The sequence below is a fragment of the Mercenaria mercenaria genome, unplaced genomic scaffold (assembly GCF_021730395.1).
Source record: "Mercenaria mercenaria strain notata unplaced genomic scaffold, MADL_Memer_1 contig_4910, whole genome shotgun sequence".
Taxonomy (NCBI): domain Eukaryota; kingdom Metazoa; phylum Mollusca; class Bivalvia; order Venerida; family Veneridae; genus Mercenaria; species Mercenaria mercenaria.
Genome location: NW_026463178.1, coordinates 49,883 through 55,882, shown reverse-complemented (window position 1 = coordinate 55,882; position 6,000 = coordinate 49,883). Strand labels below are relative to the sequence as shown.

General features: G+C 36.2%; 1 protein-coding gene across 1 annotated transcript in view; it reads left to right on the top strand.

Annotated features, from left to right (window-relative positions):
• Window positions 1-418: 418 nt before the first annotated feature.
• Window positions 419-6,000, top strand: part of LOC128554293 (uncharacterized) — a gene marked incomplete at its 3' end in the record, with an annotated part of 52,381 nt that continues 46,799 nt past the window's right edge. Inside the window, exon 1 of the mRNA XM_053535550.1 lies at window positions 419-480. The remainder of the gene's footprint in view (window positions 481-6,000) is intronic.

Below are 6,000 nucleotides of genomic sequence, written 5' to 3'. Positions count from 1 at the left end.
ACGTTGTAAACGCATAATGAAACTAAATCAACATAATATATCAACATACGTACCATGGAACAAAATTCTGAATTTTATATAAACGATATGCAGTTCAATGTGAAATTTTGAATATTGATACCATAGAATATAACAAGAACAATATGTTTGGAAATAAAATAGATGTAACTAAACGAACTGAAACTGAGCATGGTATCACTTACGTTATAAAGATTAACGTTCGGAAACATCAAACTGAATGTATTAAACATTGGAAAAAAAGAAATTAAATTTACATCAAAGCATTTATGAATACATCTAAACAACGAAATGTAGGATCCTGTATTCGGTTATTTTATTAATTTACAATAGTTTTCTTGTGGCGTTGTGTAAGCATTCAGCCTATTTGTGATTATCACGATATGTATGTATTACATGATGACATTTGGCGGGAAGAGCTGTCAAACTTTTGCTGTGATCATTTTATCTGATTATTTCACGGTATGCAACTTCTTCCAGCTGCACCTGCGTCGAATATGTTCTTTGACATGACACAAGCATTCGTCCATCTGTTTTTACCTGTAGACATTTGGATTAGTCCAACTAATATGACGCGATCCTAGGAAATATTGAGATATATTTTTCATAGGCAGTGGCTACGATTACGGTACCGTAATCCTAGCCTCCGGTTCTAGGATAACGGGAGTTCCGTATTCCTAGACAACTCTATGAGGATAGGCTAGGACTACGGAAGTATTTTAAGAGGCATAAAGTATATGTTAGGACACGCATAAATGATGTTGTAAACTTACTTATTTCACTTAATTTTTCATGCCTGCCTTATTATTTCGTGTTTTCTATCCGCCGTTTTGGGTTAGTATAAACTTAATGGCGGCGCGGAAATATATTAGAAATATGAGTGTCAAAGTTAGATTTAAAAAAAAATTCTATACTTTGAATTTTATGATTTATAACCATTGTATGTTATTAAAGACCATTTGTGGTGACTTGATGAAAAAAATGCAGGTATATACGAAACATAGATGATTCTATATTTCCGCCCATCGCCATTAAGATTATACTAACCCAAAACGCGATCGATAGCACGAAATATTTAGTGAAATTAAGTGAAATGAGTAAGTTTACAATGTCATTTATGCATGTCCTAACATAAATTTGATGCCTCTTAAATACTTCCGTAATCCTAGCCTATTCTCATAGGGTTGTCTAGGAATACGGAACTTCCGTAATCCTAGAACCGGAGGCTAGGATTACGGTACCGTAATCGTAGCCACTGCCTTTTTCATATCCATGGGCAATATCCCCACTGGCGTCAAACACTCGAAAAACCAAAATAGTTGAAGCAATTTCCGGTGAAATTTTCATCGCTGCCGACGCTTTACATGCGATAGGTTTAAATGCTGATTATTACACGCATTGGCCATAAATTCAAATAAAACTTAATGTATCAAAAGGGGATTCAATTCCTCATTGATTTATGTAACATGTTAAAAATTGTCAAATAATTATAGGTTATTAGCTTTGTATCGGGGAAATATGCACAAGTTCTTCAGCGGAAATATTGCGCGACTTTAGGAGCGCAATATTCTTCTGCTGAAGAACGAGTGCATATTTCCCGATAAAAAAGATAATAACCTTTTTATTACATACGCATCTACACGTATAAATATTAGGAAGTGGCTATTCCTACGGCTCTCCTGTAAGAATTGTGAAATAGCCAGCAGGTGGCTATTCCTACGGCTCTAAAGACATTTTGTATGGCCATCTTGTATTGCATTGCACTGAACTAATTCAACTGGTATATTTTCGAATAAATTGTTTACCTTTGTCAATCTTTATTTCTCTTCTCTATTTTTTTATCACACAGACATGAAGGGAACATACAACCTGTAACATGATATTCGGAACATGATGTAAACCTAGAATAATGACATATTTATTACTCTCAATATTATCATTACATTCATTGAATTGATTGATTTGTTGCATAATATCTATACATATATAGAATCTAGATCTATCATTCGATGACAACAATATTACACATAGACATAAATAAGCCGTTTCCATTATTCGAAATCACTTCCTGTTCTCTCGGTGTGATACTGAAAAGCAAACAATTTGTTTGAAATTATGCCATATGAATTAATTCAGTACAATGCAAATCAAGATGGACATACAAAACTGTCCTTAGAGCTGTAGGAATAGCCACCTGCTGGCTATTTCACTATTCTTACGGGAGAGCCGTAGGAATAACCTTTGAGGCTATTCTTACGGGACCGTAGGAATAGCCACTTCCTAAATATTATGTGTATATCAATGATATTATCATATATCTTCAATAGCCTGAATAGAATTGACAGTACTGAACTAGATAGAAAAAAATGGTGCAACAACACACACTGAATTACGTCACGCACCTGATATGAAATTCAGGCGTCGGTGTATGGAAAAATATTGACGTTTCCGGTAATGTTAACCATGTATACACGCCAATATGCGCTAGCGATAAAACCAATAACTTCCATTATCGCATAGTGCGGCAGTTTTCCTTTGATCTTTACAGTATGTTAAACATGGTAACACACATTTTTACTACAAAATCTGTGCTGTTATTTTACAAAACTGTTACGATATATATCAACACAGAAATCTCTATAGAGTTTCATAAGAAAAAAAGTGTTACGATATATATCAGCACAGTAAAACTGTTCCGATATATATCACAACACTTTTTTCTCTATTGAGGTCCTATCGAGGGAGTATAATTTTTTTACTTTCAAAGAAAAGATGATTTTAGCTCCAATTTACAGTTCACAGAAAAAGAATTATCACAAACACCTACATTTATAAAGTAAAAGAATAAATAAACTAGAATATTTCAAAAACTCTATAGTTATCGCCAAATACAGAAATACATGAAATATATGAAATTCTGAGATTTCTCTATTTGATTTATTTTACAAACAAAACAACAAGTTTTACAGTATGTTTGGCCAATGAAATGCAAAGATTTAAAACCAATGCAGAAATCTGTTGGATACTTTTATCTGGGGAACACATTTTCTAAAACAGAAGTTCCAGTGTTTCAGTCAGCGAGGCGCAGAAAGGGAATCAAAAGAGTAAAAATAATAATAAACAAATTTAAATGAAAATAATATATAAATTTTAATGATAAAACTATGCGATAAAACATTTATAATATGTACTGCTCATGTGTTACGAGGATATATCAGAGCTAGGGGGTACATCTTGGTATTTTTCTCTGCACATATCTGTCTCGGCCTACCGGCCTCGACGATATGTGCAGAGAAAAATACCCTCGATGTACCCCTAGCTCTGATATATCCTGGTAACACTCTCTCACACATACTATAACTGTTACTTATTTTGGTCCAAAGTTTTGACATTTAGACTGCCCCGTCACAAATATAACACAATCTGAACATCAAATTATTTTGACTAATATTTGGATGTAACTTGTTAGCTAAAAATTTTCAGCACAGAGATATTCATATGCTAGCTGTTAAGTTGAGCTGAAACGAATCGCTTACTGGTACTAATGATTTTTTTACCTGTAGCTTTTTAGCTCACCTGTCACATGACAAGGTGAGCTTCTGTGTTCACCCGTCGTCAGTCCGTGCGTCAACAATTTCTTGTCTGCACGATAGTAGTTTCATTTATGATTTTATTATGCCCCCCTTCGAAGAAGGAGGGGTATATTGTTTTGCAGTTGTCGGTCGGTCTGTAGGTTGGTCGGTCGGTCGGAATGTAGACCAATCCGTTTCCGGATGATAACTCAAGAACTCTTGGGCCTAGGATCATGAAAGTTGATAAGGAGGTTAGTCATCACCAGCAGATGACCCCTATTGATTTTGAGGTCTGTATGTCAAAGGTCAAGGTCACAGTGACCCTGAATAGTAAAACGGTTTCCAGATGATAACTAAAGAACCCTTGGGCCTAGGACCATGAAAGTTGATAGGGAGGTTGGTCATGACCAGCAGATGACCTCTATTGATTTTGAGGTCAGTATGTTAAAGGTCAAGATCACAGTGACTCTGAACAGTTAAACGGTTTCCGGATGATAACTCAAGAACGCTTAGGCCTAAGGTCACAAAAGTTGATAGGGAGGTTGGTCATGACCAGCAGATGACCCCTATTGATTTTGAGAACAGTATGTCAAAGGTCAAGGTCACAGTGACCAGGAACAGTAAAATGGTTTCCGGGCAATAACTCAAGAACGCTTGGGCCTAATGTCAGGAAAATTGATAGTTAGGTTGGCCATGACCAGCAGATGACCCATATTGATTTTGAGGTCATTAGGTCAAAGGTCAAGGTCACATTGGCCAGGAACAGTTAAATGGTTTCTGATCTTCTTGTCCAAAACCATAGGGTTTAGGGCTTTGATATTTGGTATGTAGCACAATCTACCAAGATTGTTCAGATTATTTCCCTGGGGTCAAATATGGCCCAACCCTAGGGGTCACATGGTTTATATAGACTTATATAGGAAAAAACTTTGAAAAACCTCTTGTCCAAAACTACAGGGCCTAGGGCTTTGATATTTTGTATATGAAATCATCTAGTGGTCCTGTACTAAGATTGTTCAAATTATACCCCAAGGGTCAAATATGGCCCCACCCCAGGGGTAACATGGTTCATATAGACTTATATAGGGAAAACCTTTCACAATTCTGTAGCAACAGCCTTCAAATTTGAACCACAAGCATAGTTTTGTGTACTGAAATGAACTTTGATCTTGAGATTGACCTAGTGACCTACTTTCACATTTCTTAAGGTACAGGCTTCAAATTTGGACCACTTGCATAGTTTTGTGTTCGGAAATAAAATTTGCCCTTGATTTCGACCTAGTGACCTACTTTCGCATTTCTCAAGCTACAGCCTTCAAATTTGAACCACATGCGTAGTTTTGTGTACCGAAATTAACTTTGATCTTGAGATTGACCTAGTGAACTACTTTCATATTTCTGAAGCTACAGGCTTCAAATTTGGACCGCATGCGTATTTATTTTTGTGTTCTGAATTAAAGTTTGACATTGATTTTTACCTATTACCTACTTTCACATTTCTCAAGCTACAGCCTCCAAATTTGAAGCACATGCATAGTTCTGTCTACCGAAATGAACTTTGACCTTGAAATTGATCTAGTGACCTAGTTTACATTTCTCAAGCCACAGCTTTCAAATTTGGACCACATACACATTGTTTTGTACTGAAATGAAATTTGACATTGATTTTGACCTTGAGCTAGTCTTGAAATTTGGAACATTCAAAAATGGCTCAGTGGATGGCACCAAGATCACTCTGTAATCTCTTGTTAGGTTAATAGGTTAAAGGTCAATGGTAGAACTTTTGTTTACAGTGAGCATATAATTTCTGTTCCTTGTGCAATTACTGAATGTATCAAGGGGGGCATTTCGTGTTCGACGAGCTCTTGTTTTAACCAAACTTGCACACAACTTGTATCACCGTAAGATCTCAGTTCCTTTGTTGAACTGGCCAGATCCCATTATGGGTTCCAGAGTTATGGCCCCTGAAAGGGCCAAAATTAGCTATTTTGTCCTTGTCTGCACAATAGCAGCTTCATTTATGATTTGATTTTAACCAACTTTGCATATGACTTGTAGCGCCATAAGATCTTGGTTCCTTTCTTGAACTGGCCAGATCCCATTATGGATTTCAAAGTTATGGCCCCAGAAAGGCTCGGAATTAGCTATTTTGACCTCGTATGCACAATAGCAGCTTTATTTATGATTTGATATTTACCAAACTTGCACACAACTTGTATCACCATAAGATCTCTGTTCCTTTCTTGAATCGGCCAGATCCCATAATGGATTCCAGAGTTATGGCCCCTGAAAGGCCCAGAATTAGCTATTTTGACCTTGTCTACACAATAGCAGCTTCATTTATGATTTGATTTTAACCAACTTTGCACATGACTTGTACCACCATACGATCTTGGTTCCTTTCTTGAAC